We start from the raw sequence: 18270 nt of genomic DNA on the forward strand, positions 1-18270 counted from the left end.
TAATAATAATAATAATAATAATAATAATAATAATAATAATAATAATAATATACCCACCCAGCCAGAAAATAAAATACCCAAATGTTTGCTTTAAAAAAGAATCTCAGAAGCCCTAGCAGGGGATGATGGGGCTCTGGGTCTCTCCTTCTGCATCACTCTCTGGGTCTCTCTCTCTCTCTCTGGGTCGATCTCTTGCTCGACCTCTGCGCCTCTCTCTCTCCTTAGGTCGATCTCTGGGTCTCTCCAAGAAGTGGGTGGGAAGCTCAAAGAGGCTGCAGTGCTCTAGAGTCGCCACCAGATGGCGCCCTTGTATTAGGAATGGTCTTTATGAGCCACAACTCCAGCAAACCAAAGTCTATGGAGACTCATGTGTTGGTGATGATCGCTCCTGATGCTGCTGCCTCTCAGCCCCTGTGCCTCTTCCTTCTTCTTTTCCCGGTCCAGGTGCCTGAGCCTCCCTTCTCCAAACAAAACTCTTCGACCCAGCCTGTTTGGCATTTCCCCGGTTCCGCCCCCCCCCCCCCCTTCTCTCTCTCGTTTTATCATATAAAAGGTGTATGCTTTATTATTATTATTCAGAAAACATTCAAGGGTAGCTGCAGAAATAACCCAGTATGAGACCACTTTAACTACCCTGCCTGGGATTTGTAGTTTACTATGGCTCAATGTCTTCCCACAAACACTACAGATCCCAGGATTCCCTACCATTGAGCCAAGGGCAGTTAATGCAGTCTGAAACTGGAATATATTTCTGTGATTTGGACCTCTCTGTGAGGTAAAAGAAAGGATTTTTCCCCCAAGGCAGGGAAGCCTAAAAATAATAAGATATGAATAATAATTATAATGATGATGATGATGATAATAATACCTGAAGGGGCAGCAGAATAAAAAAATAACTCTTAAAAGCTACTGTTCAGTGAAAAATGCAGCCCTTTTTTCAAGTTGGTGGAAGAAATTTAAGACCTGTGCTCCAGCCTCTCATGGAAATCAATGGGGTTTTTTTCCCCCCCTGCCTTTCATTCATTACAATTGGCTTGTTCCATTTGGGATGGGAAGAATCGGATACCAGGGAGGAAGCCTGTTGGAAGGTGGACAATATTCATTGCATTGTGAAATGAGTTTTGTTTTGGCAAAGAGGGTGGATCCAGGGCTGTGGTGCTAAGAGTCTCTCCAAGTAAGAATTCTGCCCTCAATGACGTTTTCTTTCCGTGCCCAAATTTCTAGCATTGCGGAGAAGGTGAGACGGAGAACCACTCACCCCTAAAACCCTCCTATTTGTTGTCTTTGCATTCTCTACATCATTTCATCTTTTAAAATAGCAAGTCCCAAACTTTAGCCTTCCAGGTGCTTTTGACCTTGGCTTCCAAAATCCCAAACCATTGACCAAGACGGCTAAGGCTTCTGAAAGTTGAAGTCCAAAACACCTGAAGGACCAGAGTTTTCGAATCACTGTTGTAAAGGCTCAGGTGGAGTGTTGCATTATTACCAAGCTAGAAGCCTTGCCATCTTGACTGCACTCTGAAATAGACCTGTGTCCCAGTTTTCATCTGGGAAGGAAGGCATGTTGGGCTGAGAGACATTGCATTGCCCAAAGTCACCTGATGAGTTTCCATGGCTCAGCGGGGATTTGAACCCTGGGCTCCCAGAATCCTAATGCAACGATCATACCAAGGGTGTCACTAAGGGATACAGGGGGTGTGGACCTCACTAAGTGACATCTCAAAGGGGGTTTCACCCAGTGTGCTGTTGGGAAGGGTTTGCTGGGTTTGGTGGCTCTGCTGGTTGGGTAGAAAAATGAGTTTCCGCCCTTTCTGGCCCGGCCAACAGCAATGCCAGACCCAGAATCGTTGTGGAGCATCAGGAGCATCCCATTGCCACCTACAGCCACTGGTGGGACTGGACTGCCTTCCGCATCTGGAGGCTTTGCTGGCTGGGCAGCAAAAAGAGTTGCCTCCCTTTTTTCTGCCTCTCCAGAAGCTCCGCCAGACCCAGAAAAGCCTGTTGAAGAAAGGAATGGGATATTAATAAATGTTCCACCCCAGGGGTCAAATATACCATCTACGCCGCTGACATAAACCACTGCAGCAGACTCATTTGGAAAACAAGATTTTTTAAAACAATGACAGCAGGGCTGCGCATCATCCTTTTCCAAAACAAGACAGCAATGGTTGAAGAAGTGCAACGTTTCCACTTTGCTCCCAAACAGAAAAGCACTGCAGGGTCTGGCTCTAATTCCTTCTCAGAAGGCCTCTGGAATCTCATTGGAATCTCGGCAGGAACGCAGCCTGGGCAAAAGGCCAAGGCCTGGCGGCTCTTTTCTCCGTCTGCCCTCGGCTTCCTTGGCTTTGCCCGTTGGGTGCCAGCCTTCTGGTTCTGGCCCCAGTTTGGAAAGGGCGAGGGCATCACTGGTTATGGCTTGTCTGCCAAGGCACCTAGGTCTGTCTTCATGCAGCAAATGGGGATGACAGGAGGAAATGGAGCCCTAAAAATGTAGCTACAAGTGGAAGGCGGAGGGGGGGGAAAGCACCATTTTGTTGTCATTGTCCTCGATGGTAAAAGGTGGAGGAGGAATATCACCCAGGTCTGTCGCTGCTGCCTCACAAACTCCTTATGGGTGTCGAGGCGACAACTTGCACACTTTAATGGTTTCATGGAGAAAGTGTTTTGTGCCACGGGGCTCTCACTTGCAACGTTCGTCGTTTTTAAATGTAATGGGAAAAACAAGCTATAAATGCGAAACAGTTTCCATCACGGGTGAAATGCACCAGCTCTTTTATCAGCCAAAAACAGAGCAAAGTGAAGCAGGCTTTTTGCACGCGAGGCTGAAAATAATTTGAGATAGTGGATTAGCTTCTTTAAAAAAAGGTCAGTAAAAACCAAATTGGGTAATTTTAGCTAGCGGTTGGGAGGGATGATTCAGAAACAGACAAAAGACAGTCCGACTTCACGCGGCGTATAATTCAGTTATGGCATTTGTTGCTGGAACGCGAAAGCAAGGGTTATTTGGCTCTGAATGGCATTGCAACAAGATCGGAGAAGTTCGAATGCAGCTTTAATGGGATATTAGACCAATCATCCAAAGACAGTAAGTCTTTCAGTAGAGAATAGCTAAAATGGGGGTCTAGAACCTGCATATTCAGGGGCAATATACCTGTATCAGTTGCTGGAGAAGAGCAGCAGAAGGCAATTGAAACTGCGGCATCTATTTCCAAAATGTGTTGCAGAGGATGGATGGATGGATGGGTGAGCTTGGGCATATCACACTCTCTCAGCCTCAGAGGATGGCAATGACAAGTATGTTGCACCTTTGAGACTAACTGAAAAAAAGAAGTTGGCAGCATGAGCTTTCGTAGGCTCCAGTCTACTTCCTGAGTTGATTTCATCATAACAACATTGATATCAATAAAGGGCATGGTCTGAGCGCTCCGTTTTAATCCTGCTTTTACTTGCCTTGTGCGCCTCCCTAAGCAAAAGGCACTTAAGTTTTATAAGTCAATACAATACAATGATGATGATGAGACTCTAAAGATCTTGGGCCTCGTAAGGCATTGATTTATCGGGTGCTGTTTTCCCTCAGTGACTGAAAAATCCTATGCAATGCTATGCAAGTCCTACAAAGTTTGAGTGCTGGTTATTTTGGAGTGTCAGAGTTAGACTACAACTCCCAGCATGTTCCATTTTAGCAATCCATTGTTGTGGTTGTTGTGGTTGTTAGCACTCAATCATTTTTTGGGGGGTGTCAGGTCCCTAGCAGCCTAAACTTGGGGGTCTCCAGCACCCTTCCATTCCAAGGTCTGTCTCTGCAGAGGCCTAAAAGTTCTCCGTAGTTGGGACAAGCAATTGGATGTAAGTCTATAAGTGGCTGACTTTACTTTCTGCACAGAGCGGAGGGTGCGATCTCCATCCCGATGAACTCATTCCACCCCTCCACAAGGACAAAAGCGGCATTTCATTTCAGTGTCGTTCGGGACCCCAGAGATCATAATTCGAAAGGAAAAAACACCAAGCAATTGTAGCGAGATCAAAGCTTTCCCAAACAACGGGGAGAGAAAGAGAGCTAGTTATACCCCCTGAACAATACTCACTTTCCATCATGCACCGAGGGACCCAAACATTTCACTCCCAAAGCTTCGGCTCGGAATAAAGTATGCCAAACATGCAGATGTGTGCAATGTTTTATTCAGTTGCAACATTTGGAGTGTTATTCTGGGTTGAGATTCTTTTCTCAAATCTACCCATATGTCCCCGGTGCGTTCAAATTGTGTGTTCAAGCCTTGCAATGGGCCATTTTATATTTGCATGCATTTAAATAGTTACATAAATTCCAGGGACTCCATTTTGAAAGTTTAGACATCTATATCCTGCCTTTCTCCTAGGGCTGGGACTCAAGATTTGAGTCCACAGCATCATGAAACACCAAGAACGAAGTAACAGTAGTAATACAGTTGAACAAAAACGCCTTTGAAAATAAATATGAACCCAGATAAATATAGAGCAGGACGGCCGTAATAAGTGCAGCTTGAAAGGGAATGATTAATGTGGATTTTCAGTGTCCTTTCTGATTATGGAATTTATTAGCATAAAGTCATAATTAACTGCGATGTTCAGAGGCCTGAACAAGGCTGGCTTCCAAGCCATCCTTTTGTCTTTCTCTTTGCGACATTATTGAATTAATGGCTGACCCAAGGGAACGGGTGACAGGAGAAGACTTCATTGTCACCGTCATTTCGTACAGTGTTTTAAAATGTAGTAAATACAAAATATCGACTGGCATTGTGCTTGGGACTTAACATCTTCATAAGCGGCCTTCATATTTACCTAAGACGTTTCCATGATGTACAGACATCCATTGTGCAATGGTCAGTGTGCATTGTTGCACACTGGGGCATTCACTGATGCACATCTGGATACTGCGCACCTTTCCAGTTCACTAACAGGGTTTCATCGCATTTCTGCACCTTACCTATCCATTTGTAAAATATAGACTGTGATGTATGACCATTAATGTATGAAATGTATCTCCTTCCTCCAATATTTTACTCCACTTTGGATTATTTTAACATTCCTGTTCCTTTCTATTTGAAGTGGCTTATAACTGGATTTCCAAATGCCAGAACAAGACAGGCACAATGCAAGCGTAGCAATGAAGCACCGTAGAAACAGCACAGCAGCCAGCGCATGAAACACATTGTCCCAGACTCTGAATAGAAGACGCCTGTCAGAATAATTGGTCTTGAAAGATCTCTCGAAAGACTGACAGAGATAAGTGACCAGGCAGACACACTTCCACCGGGAGGCTGTTGTAATTCATCTCTTCCGCTTGTGAACCACACAACTGACAGGAGGTCTGGCTTTTCCACCCCAAAATGTCCCAGTCTTGGGAAAGTTACATTTTGCTCTATGACAACCAGCATCCCCAAGTAGCTACTGCAGTTCTGGCAGTTGTAGTCCTGGAAAATGACATGTTTCAAGCTCTGCACATGTCCATACCTGAGCATAGAGGGCTGCACTGAAGAACACTCCATACACAAGGGCAGTGGTCAGATCCCATGGTAGTCTACATGCTTATGAGTGAACTTCATCAATGTCATCATTCAAGCCATGGCATGAGCATCCAGAGGAAAGGACTAGCATTGGTCCTAACAGTAAAGGTGTGGCCAGCAGTGAAGTGTTTGGACCCAAACTAGGGTTCAGTGAGGGCTGAGTATTTACATGCTCAAAGCCCTTGTACTGGCACCTGGGCACCATCTTGGCATGCACCCGACCAGACGACAGGTGCCATGATGATATTGCTCATGTGCAGTGCCTAAACAGTGCTATGCACAAGAGGCATCATAAGGCCGTGCTGTGGCACTTATGGTGCTCCTGTAGCGGCATGGTTCAGTGAGAACTTTAGCCTCCCAAGTCACAGTGCTATCCTGTAACCACTATGCCACACTGTCTCTCAATATCCCATTTCCTTATCCTATTTCTTCCTGTATGTCCCAGGTCTATCTTAGCTGTACACCTGTAGATAGAAAGCATGTTCTACCTCCCTGCTCTATGTATAGCAACTGGCCCTCTGGATTCTGTTTGGACTATATTTCCCATCATCCCCAAACAGATGGGAGTCTCTCTGCCTCCTGGAAAGTCACTGGTTCCGCACTCCTAGTGTATATCTTCTTGTTGCTTTGCAATGCCTGATAAATATTAATAAGATACAGTTTTTACTAATGCTGTCATTATACATGTATATATCATTTGCGTGACCCATAAGCATATTTTGTTCAATTCACTAGGATTCCAAAATTGCAAGTAACCTTGTTAGCTTTTTCTGTTTTTCTATGAGCTCTTTTTAATATATGTACATACAGTTCCACAATGTTGGCTGAAATAAAAATTGAGAAGCCTACATTGTAATCTTATTTTATACGCTTGAATTAATTTCTGGTCTTGTTTTGAATTGGGCACTGCATGCGATACTGTTTTTGTGTTTTGATCGGCATTATATATACATGACACCGAAAGCTAGCAAATACATTGGATCTGAATGCTATTTGTATTTGGCTGTGTGTTTGCCGTTCCTTTGTTTTGCTGGCAGCAAGGCTGTGTTTTCTGGGTTTCCGTTGCACAAGGCATGATGGCGTTATTTTCGTCACGTCTTGGGAAGTTCTTTTTAAAGAAGCAATGAATACAGAAATATCTTGAAGCCATCTATCTATCTATCTATCTATCTATCTATCTATCTATCTATCTATCTATAATGACATAGAAAATATATAAAATGGCAAAATCAAGGTTTGCTTTCTGGAACGTATATAGTTTTAAAGCATTTTCAAGCCATGGATCTGTGGATAAAAAATCCGTGGATAAGGAGGGCTGACTGTATACAGTGCGCCGTTTGTTTACGCAGGGGATCCATTCTGGATGCCCCCGCGTTAAACAAATAACGTGTATGCTCAAGCCCCATTTAAATGAATGGGGCTCGTGCATGTGGCGGTGCGGTGGTGCGTCAGTGTGCTCATGCCACCGGTGCATGCCCCATTCGTCCCTATGGGGCGCACCAGCCCTTCCTTCCCGCGCTGCTTTCAGCATATGCTGAAAGCCACGTAAAACGCGCCTGCATATGACGCAGGTGCACTGTATATAATAAAATTATATTTGGAAATACGAATGTTCTCTTAACATACTTTCTCCCCTTAAAATGTGTGCATCTCAGATCCCAAGAACAACAACATTTCAGCTGTACAGAAAACATGAATGGCGTGCAAAACCGTTGTTGTGTACATCCCAACAGCAACAACAGCTTGGGAACTGGGAATATGAACAGCTCAACCCATGTCTTTTTTCCTCCCTTCTGCCGAGTATCTCTGAGAGCGAAACATGCCCTTTTCTATTGTCTGCATGCCTCTTCTCCACCCAGTTCCTGGCTTCGGAGCTCAGTGATAACAGATGCAGCTCTCCACTGTTCAGTTGCCTGCTGCGTGTGCCATGGAAATGCAAAACCGTTGCTGTAGTAATGAAGCCGTTTGACTTGCCTTCTGAAACACGACATGCCAGGCCTGGGATGGGATGGGAAAATAATTGTTCTTCTGCAGCATTATGCCTTTAAAGATGGGAAGGGCAGGGAGGATGGGATTCAGATCTTGGTGAAAAATGAATCATCTACAGAGACATAGGTGGGTGGGATTGAAGGGAAACTCATGGTTATTTTTAGCTGCCTATATTTCTTCAGAAACCCAGCAGTGGGTTGGATATTTTGGAGTATGCTTCCCTAACCTGCTGAGATTTTCCAATGGGCATAACTATCCTAAAGGCACCAAATGCCATCTAATCTTGGAAGCTAAACGGGGTCAGCTTAGTACTCAGATGGGAGATCACCAAGGAATAGCAGGTACTATTTCAGAGGATGAAACTGGCAAAACCACCTCTGAGTATTCCTTGCCTAAGAAAACCCTATGAAATACATGGGGTTGCCATAAGTCGACAGGCAACTTGAAGACACATAGACTCTCATGGACCCATGCTAGAGCCATTGTGGTGCTGTGGTTTAGATGCTGGATTAGGACTCCAGAAAACCGGGGTTCGAATCACCTCTTGGACATGGAAACCCACTGGGCAACCTTGGGTATGTCTGTCGGCCTCAGAGGAGGGCAACAACAAACCCTTTCTGAGCATGTCTTGTCCAGAAACACATGTGATAGATTAGTAGATACGGTCCCCTTGATTTATTGGGGTTCCTCTAACTGGGACTATCAACTGGACTATTCTATGTAGTTATTACATCAGAGAAGCAATACTACATAGCAGACCCTCCGCATTTGCTGCGGTTAAGGGCACAGGACCCTCATGGAAGTGGAAAAACCGCAAATAAAAAACATTTTTCTTTTTATATCAGAAAGAACACCTCTCTAGCAATCTCTAGGTCCTCTAGAGCAAATCTATGGTCAAAATCAGTCAGAAGCTGACCATAGAATTGCACCGGAGGACCTAAAAACATCTAGGCAAATATTCTCTCTAGAAATCTCTAGGTCCTTTAGCGTGACTTTTGGTGGACATTGACCACAGAGTCATGCTGGAGGACCTAGAGATTCCTAGAGAGAACATATTAATCTAATCAATCAATAATCAAATCCACAAAAGTCAAAGCCATGTTTCGATCGAAATGTTATTAGGCAAACTGCTTTATTACAGCCTCTTGCATTAATCACTTGCAGCCAACAAAACAACCTTGGGTCCCATGGCAGATTAAAGACTAAGACATTCATTGCAGTGTGAGTTTTCTTGGACTCCAACCCGCTACTGATAGCAAGCTAGAAGACAAGCAGGCATATGGTTGGAACGGAGTCAGGGCTGCAGGGAAGTATGGTTTATCATCCGCTTTTTAAAAAGAATATCTACATTTTCGATCCAGGAAAAAAAGCATGACTTCCTCCACCGGCATGCATTATGCAAACTGAGCACATTTGCCTCGATTTGTTTATTTTGCATACAGTAATTTATTCTGCATCCGCTAGTCACAGGAATTCACAACGGGGCACCAAAGCGCTGTCATCCCTTGAATACCCCAAAACCAACGGTTGTTTCTTGAAATTTCACCAAGAATCCAACGCTTACGTTTGATCTTAAGCTCATGCAACAACGTCTTTCACACAGTTAGTCTCAGCAGTGCTACAAGATCCCTTTGCATACCGATATTCCAGACTTACATGGCATATCTGTATGAATTTTGATCTTAAGTTATTGTTATTATCCTATACCTTGTGTCCTCTGGTACCACTTTAATCCCCAGATACTGAATGTCATAAGTGAGGTGTGGGTTATGGACATTGTCATCTTTATTGTAGCTGTTGTAGGCTTGGATTCTCATGTTGAGGTTATTCTTCATTCAAATTAATCATATTAAAACACGCAAATGGCACTGCTCTTGAACTATATAACAGGGTTCTTAGAACCTGCCCAACACTGCAAGGTTGAAGTACATACTTTTGTTTTCGTAATGTTTGGATTTGCAGCATACCTTTTGAATCCCTTTTAGGCTGCATATACACTGCGGCATTAATGCAGTTTGTGACTGCTTTAGCTGCCATGGCTAATGCAATGGTAGTCTGAGATCAGTAGTTTTGTGAGACGTTTAGCCTTATGTCAGAGCACTCTGGTGCCATGACAAACTACAGATCCCCAGAATACAATAGGATGGATGGACAGGCAAAGAGGTGCCAACGTGCATTAATTCAGTCTTAATCATGGTAACCTTTGCGGTGAGAAATCTCCATGGTGCTCCCTGTTTGAAACTTGTTTATAGAAAGCAGTGGTGTTTCATCATTTTAAATAAAGAATGGATGCATGGCACACTGAAATGCAAGGGGAGGAACATCTCCCAGCATCTCTTGACCGGGCAAAGCACGTCACCTGTTGAATTTCGACCTCTCCTACAGCTTTTAAGTGTACAGAAAGAAAAATAAACCCCCCAAAGATTAAACGAGAATGCATTGCTATGGCTTCTCTTCACTCCTGTTGAGACAAGGAGGTAGAGCTCCCAGTCTTTAAAAAACAACACCCTTTGCTATCTCATTTATTCATCCATTGAGAACATGCGACTGTCGTCCCAATGGGAGCATCCCCATCCATCCCTGGAGGCTGCCTTAGGATCCTTGCACTAAAAGTGAGACTTCAAGAGCAGTTATTCTGTATCATCCTTCCCGTTTCCCTCTGAAGTCAATCCCCACGTGGGTCAGCCTACCTCTTCTCTGAACTCGCTTACTTATGATATTTGTATATGACCGCCACTGGGGATAACAGGCGAATGTGGCAAGTATGCATATAAGACGCTTCCTCCGTTTTAAATGGCAACGTAAAATTGCGGAGTCTCTCAAAGAAACCCGAATCGCACTGGGCCTCCTGCCAATCTCTCCCCCGCCATTCTGCCGCTCTCTGAGTTTATGAATAATATTAGTGTTTCACCCAAACCTTTGATGAATTGTCAAGTTCCTGGTGTGTGTGTTTTCCTCTCTTTCTGCCCTTGAGAACTGCTGTTTGATCAGGTTTTATCTTACTTGTGTTAATTAATTGCTTTATTAGTGGGGATGGGATGGGGCAATGCGCAACCATTCGGGATTCTTCAGGCTCTTTGATAACCTTCCGCTTGGTCTTTCATCCTCCATATCTTGGCTGTTCTCATTATTCCCCAGCATTAGAGTGGCCACTTACACACTGTCGAAGCAGAAGAAAGGCATCCCCTAAAAAGAGGACGACAGAAGACACAGATTTACACACACGTCACATAATGTCACGTAATGTTACATAAAGCTAATATATGGGTTCGTTGCTGTTGTTGTTACCAACTTTGATGTATGGTGACCCCATAAATGAAAAACCTTCAAGTCGCCATATTATCAATCTTGCAGACTCAAGGCTGTGGCTTCCATGGTTGTCTCTCTCCATCTGGAATGTAATCCTCCTCTTCTTCTACTGTTCTCCTTCCTTAGCAAACACGATTGTCTTTAGATTTTTGTGGGTTTTTTGGGCTTTGTGGCCATGTTCTAAAAGAGTTTATTCCTGATGTCTTGCCAGCATCTGTGGCTGGCATCTTCAGAAGAAGATGCCAGCCTGAAAATGCCAGCCGCAGATGGTGGCGAAAGGTCAGGAATAAACTCTTCTTAGAACATGGCCACAAAGCCCGAAAAACCCACAAAAATCTATGGATGCCGACCATGAAAGCCTTTGACTTCACTAAGCCTTTCTGCCTCATCATCTTGAATATAATAATAACTCATTCAGCAATGAAGAGCTTGCTGCTGTTTCATGGCAATCCCAAATCTGTTGCCTGAGACGGCTACCCTCACTTTACCTAATAATAGGGCTGGCCTGATAACTAGCACTTCAGAGAAATCTTGAACCAGAGAAATCTTCCAGCCAGCCTCTTCCTTCTGCATACTTTGGGAACAGAGCGCATGGCTGTTCCCACACCTGCCATCCTTTTGCAAAGACTGTGCATGCTGATGCTGCTTCTGACCCACAGACCTGTGGGATGCAAAGAAGGTTCTGCATCCCTTCAGCGAATGCTTTCAAAGGTCAACCCATTGCTGACAGCCGGCATTCCTTGTTTGCAACAGTGACGCCTGGCTCCCGCTTCGTGGCGTTAATGCAAATGAAATGGCTCTATGCACAAGAAACATGAAGCTGTTATTTCACAAAAAAGGGCTCAGCCGTTTGTTCGGTAGCAATAGATCGAAACGAAATGGCTGCTTGAGCTTGGCACACACTCGCCAACACACACAACACACACACACACATATATAAATACAAGGCAGGCCTCCTGATAGGCTGCCAACCCAACAAAGGAGCTGTCTGCTGGAGGGAAGATGCAACACTGACCACACAGATAACAGCATCTTGGAAAGAGAACATCAGCCTTCTAATCTCGAACACCCATGGGCTATTTGGGAAGAGGATTGGTTATCCATTATACACCAGGAGCTGGATTTCTATTTGTCAGTTGGGAACACAAGTTGGAAGCTAGGGCTGGAAAGATGTGGGCACAGTTGGCTTACCATAGCCACCTCTTTCTGATTTAAATAAACTAACCCAAACCAGTGTTGGTGGTAGCTTTTATGTCACTGAATTTACACTGGCCAGAATATTCTGGCCCCAAAGGTGCCCCAAATTCCCCATTACCTGGGCACTCCAGAATGACACCAGATGACAGCCTATATGTTCACCCTGCTGTGCCATCTGGCACCACCACCGCTGGCATGAATTACTCCCTCTGAGGTTGAAAATGTGCTGCCCAATGCTGAACACATGGCTGGGTACTTCAAAGGGTGTCGCTTGCGCCAACGGTGGTGGTACCAGGTGGCATGGCAGGATGGGTAAACAGCTGCCCGATGTTGATCTGGAGTGCTCTGGATTTCTCTAGAAAATTCAGAGCATACGGTAAAGTTTTCCAAATTTGATTTAGGGGAGGGATGGTCCAAATTCAGTAAGGGATCGGTCTTCCCAAATGAAGACAGTCTGCACTTGAATCAGGGCTTTGACATCACATGGACAGGGTGATGCAAGAGTGAGAGGAAAATGGTGTCAATAGCCCATGTAGACATGCCCAGAGTTATACCCTAAGTTTTAAAAGCTGTCCAAGGTGCCGTTTGTCTTCTCGTGACCCTACAAACTTTCTAGGCTTTTCTTAGGCAAGGAATACCCAAAGGCAATTTGCCATCGCCTTTTCCAAAATTTAGCCTACAGCACCTGACATTCCTTGGTGGTCCCTGATCCCAGTACTAACCAGGACTGGCCCTGCTTAGCTTCCAAGATGAGATGGGATCTGGTTCCTTCATGAGAGGCAGGCTGCTGCCACATTGCAGAATTAAGGTGGTTTGACACCACTTTAACTACAAGAGCTCAAACCTATGGGATCCTGGGATTTGTACTTTGTTGTGGCACTGACAGAGAAGGCTAAACATCTCACAAAACTACACATCCCAGAATTCCACAGCATTAAGCTATGGCAGTTAAAGTAGTGTCAAACTGCGATAATTCTGCAGTAGAGATGCTGCCCTAAGCCCTCATCGCTTCCTCCTATGTAGGCCCTGCTATGGCATCTACTAAAGTTCACACTTGATGCAACTTGAGGTGTTGCATTCTCATACAGAAGTTTGATCTCCACTTTTGCGCATATCCACACCTGTGATTCTGTGTGAACATATATAAACAGACAAAGGTCTATTGTGGTTGAATACAGTCAGACAGGACTTCTTCCTACATAGCTGTTTGGGTTTACAGATTGGTTCGGGTTGCTTTTGGTTCTGCTCCAACTAACAAACGACAAGTGGGGTTTTGGGTTCTGGTTGCTTTTTCTTTCATTGCTCATGCCAGCAAAGCCAGAGACTGTAGATCCTAATCTTTTCTGGCTGTTTCTATATCCGTCCCACTAAAATCTCTTTCTCTGCCTTGTGTGTGTGCGTGTGTGTGTGTGTGTGTGCGCGCACTCTTTTTCTCTCTCTCTCAATCAATTATATATATATATATATATATATATATATATATATATATAATGAATGCATTATTCAATTAGGAATTTTAACACATAATCAGGTGATAGCGTAAGAGGATTTTTCATAAGTTGGGATTTAATGCGCCTGGTGCATTGAGGAACACATTCTCTTCACTGGTTTATTCTTTTATCAGATTGCTCCCCCTTCCTCTCCTTCTTTCTCTGCTAAGCTCTTTTTAATGCATTTAATTTCTCTCTCTGTGTCTTTTCAGTGTTGTCAAAACCTTTTTCTCCCCTTCTAGGCGTCTTCCCTCCCTCACTTGAGATTATGCAAATCCTCCGTTAAGGCGTTTAAACGGGTTGAGTTTGCTGAGCGCTATAGAAAGCGCTTTTCCACACATGCCTTCTCCGATTAGGACCGTCAGAGGAGGCCAAGCCTTGGGAGATGAGACCCTTGGCTCAAAACTGGCTGCTTTGGCTGGAAACGCTGCATAGGCCAAGCGTTCGGCGACGAAGCCTCCTCTGCCCGGCTTGTCAGGGCTTTTCTTTTCACATTGCAGCTAATGCCCCCAAAGCTCACTGACAGCGGTACTGTAATCTTACAGGTTTATCGAGGAATCTGAATGGAGCATTTGGAGCCAGCCCTGTCTGAAGCTATTTCTCGCTTTGTCACTTGGATGCGGGGAAAGAGCGCAAGGGTCTACCTTGGGTGGATTGGCCGCATTAAAATGGATGGGAGTTGTGCGACCGGGGAGGACTTTTCTCCCACAAGTCAAAGAGGCGTATGGGAAGACGTCTCGCATGAGAAGTAAAGGAAGGAGGCTCTTTTTGGAGGCCCGCTTGTGACATAAGGCCCCACAGCTAAGACAGGCTGATAAAATTTGGCGTAGATTCAATGGTATACAGTGGTGCCTCGGGTTACGAAAGTAATTCGTTCCGCGGCCGCTTTCGTAACCCGAAAAGCCTTCGTAAGCCGAATTGCCATAGGCGCTAATGGGGAAAAGCCGCGATTCCGTGCGAAAAAGCCGAAAAAAGCACCAAAAGTTTTTTCGTAACCCGAAAAAACATTCGTAACCCGAAACAATAATTCCCTATGGGATTTTTTCGTATCCCGAAAATTTCGTAACCTGGGTATTTCGTATCCCGAGGTACCACTGTATCTTGACACTTCTGAAAAGGTCAGCTTTTGGAGTCACATTCGGTTATTAACAACCATCAACGTGAATCCCAAAGGTTATAAGATCATAATTCTGGTTTACAATGTCACCGCTACTGAGTAGGATGCTAGCCACTGCTTACTGAGATTTCTTTCATTTGTACAACAAATATACAGTCGGCCCTCCTTATCCACGGATTTTTTATCCATGGATTCAAGCATCCATGTCTTGAAAATATTATATATATATATATATATATGCGCCAAATAGCAAAGCATGATTTTCCATTTTATATAAGGGACACCATATTGCTATGCCATTATACTTAATGGGACTTGAGCATCCATGGATTTTGTTATCGACTGGGGATCCTGGAACCAAACCCCAGCGGATAACAAGGACCCACTGTATGGTCATGCTATCTATGCTAGGATTCTACTTATGGATCTTAGAATTTGATCTTAGTACCCACATCTATCTACCCACAGAGACCTGATACAGTATTAATATCAGCAGGCACCTGTCTGGGTACAGAAAGGGATTTTGACTCCTGGGGAATCTTCTTCTTAGCATGGTTTTCAGCAGAATAATCTCTCTGTCCATTGCTCCCTCGGTGCTAAATAATGCATAATGGTTATAAGCAGTAATACAGAACAAGCGACAGAGAGTGGAATGAAAATTAAAAGGCAAGGGGATGAAAATAATCAGTTTTTAAGATGAGGTTATAAAAATGAACTTAATGGTCAATGAAGCAGAGAAATACAAAATCTGTTTGGTTTAGCTGGATGATTGTATGTCAGCTGAATGAATGAGAACAGAAACACATCTTTTGCTGTTGGATTCTCTCTGTGTGTGAACTGCAGTTAAGCCAGAGGGTGTCACAGTTTTCTATGTTACTCAAATCAGCAAACCATGATTATCAGCTTTGCAGGATTTCAAACCAACTTCAAATTGGGTTTGAGATACTGGCTTGTTGCAAAACTAGTAATTTAGGTGCTGGACAGACGGGTCCTATGGGGCACCGTCATCACGTGCAAGGGGCGGCGCGTCCAGACGTGATTCACCCCTTGCATGTGACAAGGGCGTCAAAATGGCGGTGCCCTATATATACGGGCGCCGCCATTTTGACACGATGGACGCATAGCGTCCACACATCCCAGCGCCTTTCTGACACTGCAAGTGCACCATTGGCGCCTTGTGGCATCACAACGGCGCCACAGAAAGAACCCGCTTTTTGCGGGTTCTTTTTGCTGAGCGAGGGAGCCACGCGGTTTGTCCGCTGCAGCTCCCTCGCACAACAAACCAGGGTGGCGGGAGACTGCCCTTTTGGTGGTCTGTATCCCGCCTGAGTTTCCCAGTCTGGGCACGGAAAGAAATTACGCCTTATTTCTTTATCTGTCTCTGGATTCCCTTTTCTAACAGCCAGTATACACATACCATTCTCAGATCTATATAGGATAACATCATGCTCTCAAAGCACCTGCATATATATATATATATAGGGAGAGAGAGAGAGAGAGAGAGTTCATAAAGGATAACTTTATCCCTCCAACTTTCCATATATGAGAACTGACAGACATGTGGCCAAGCAGCATCAAGGTATGATCAAGATGCAACCACTGGCATTACAGATTATACTTTTTCCTGGACACAAATTCTTTTCATATAATCTGCAGCTATATTAATAGTCTAAAATAATAACTACACTATTAAGTTTGTGTGATAAGAAGATTAGAACATAGACCGAGAGCGAAAGAAAGTGTAATGCATGTAAGGGATGTATACAAAGTGATTGTTGAAGAGTGACAAAGAGCATTGCTGTCTGTTTGAACTTTTTTGGCATTTTTATTTTTATTTTCCTTTTTCCTTTTTTGGGGTGTTTTTGTTTGTGTTTTTATGCACATTGCAAATTTTAATAAAGCATGTCTTTAAAAAAAAAATGTACACTGGCCGCCAAGCCGTTTAGCAACAAACCAGTGGAACCGAGAGCAATTGAGGTTTTATTAGGCCTAGTTTTTAGACTCCTCTAAATGGAAGTCAGCACGGCCCCCTTGGGAAGCGAGTGAGCTGTATTTGTCAAATCCTCCCGTTCGTTTGTGTTCCTTGCAAGCATCAGTAATTCATGAATAACTGAGCATCGCTGTGTATGAGCCACCGAGTATCATCTCCGAGTCCTTGGCTTCACTCTAGAAAATGGGCTTTGTTGCAAAGCCCTTCTCCCCCCCTTCCTTCCACCTTTCTTTTTTTCTTTCCTTGCTGTCCTTTGCCTGCAGTCTTCTTCTCTGCTCTGCTTACTTTCCTGAGCTGCCCTGGAGGAGCTGACCCCCGGGAATGCATTAGAAGGCACTGGATGTTTATTTAAAGAAGCAGCTTCTTCCAAGTCAAGAATGGCTAAAGCTACCGCAGGAGCCCTCCCAGCATCATCCCATTACTGGTGATGAACCCATGTGGAAAATGGAGCGAAGACAATACCGACTCAAAGCAGCAGGAGAAAGGGTTGAGGCTTTGTTCCTTGAGAGATCTGAGCCTGGCTGTCAGGAAGAAATAAAATAAAACGTTTAAAAAGGGCAATTTACCTTCACTGTGAACCTGCATGTTATGTAAGGCATCTTACAAGGCCTCTAATGCCTTCGGACTGGGCTGGAGTCTCCGTTTTTTTGTCAGTCATCTCCAGACAAGAAAAGAGGATGGACAGTCTGCCCTTCTTATCCATGGATTCAAGCATCCACAGACTATATATATATATATATATATTCCAAATAACAAGCCTCTGTTTTCCATTTTATATAAGGGACACCATTTTTCTATGTCATTATATTGAATGGGACTTGACCATCCACAGATTTTTTTATCCATGTTGGGTCCTGGAACCAAATCCCAGCAGATAACAAGGACCCACTCTACCTTCCCTAGTTTTAAGGAGCTCAGCTCCAAGCAAGAGGAAAGAGCTGCATGAAAATCTCCATCTCAGCTAGGAGAGCAGCTTCCAAGGCTTTACTGATCTTGGAAATATTCTGCGGGGGGCAAGGGGAAGTCTACATATTTCCTTAGTTGACTTCCTCCTTTCCTCCCAGACTTGTTGTGGCACCAGGGCTCACCCTCCACTCTGCTCTGCACCCACATTCTGGCTAGATTAAATGGTCCATGAGTTTTGGAACAGATCTCTTTTGAAGCCAAGATGATCAAATGGATGCTGTTTCCATCTCAGCTAGGAAATGTGGCCAAATCATGAAAAGACAAGACTCACTAGAAAAGACCATAATGCTAGGGAAGGTGGAGGGAAGATGAAAGAGAGGAAGGCCACATATTAGATTGATAGACTCCATTAAGGAGGTCATGGATATGAATCTGCAAGAACTAAGAACAATGTTGGATGATAGGGAGCCTTGGAGATGTCTCATGAATTGAGATCAACCCGAAGGTGGTTAACAGCAAATACAAATCACATCTGCGTAATTCCCTAATAATCTCATTCCATTTAGATCTGAGAACAGTCCCTTTCGGAAAGATTTCTCTCTTAATCTGATAATTTGGTCATCAGGAAGGTGCACGGTGTGAAACTGATGGTCGAAGAGCTTGCAGATAAAAGGAAGAGTCTCAAAGAATCTATGGACTGTCAGCCAATTTCTCCCCCAAATATTGCCT

This window comes from Sceloporus undulatus, chromosome 8, assembly GCF_019175285.1.
Source record: "Sceloporus undulatus isolate JIND9_A2432 ecotype Alabama chromosome 8, SceUnd_v1.1, whole genome shotgun sequence".
NCBI classification, from domain to species: Eukaryota; Metazoa; Chordata; class Lepidosauria; order Squamata; family Phrynosomatidae; genus Sceloporus; species Sceloporus undulatus.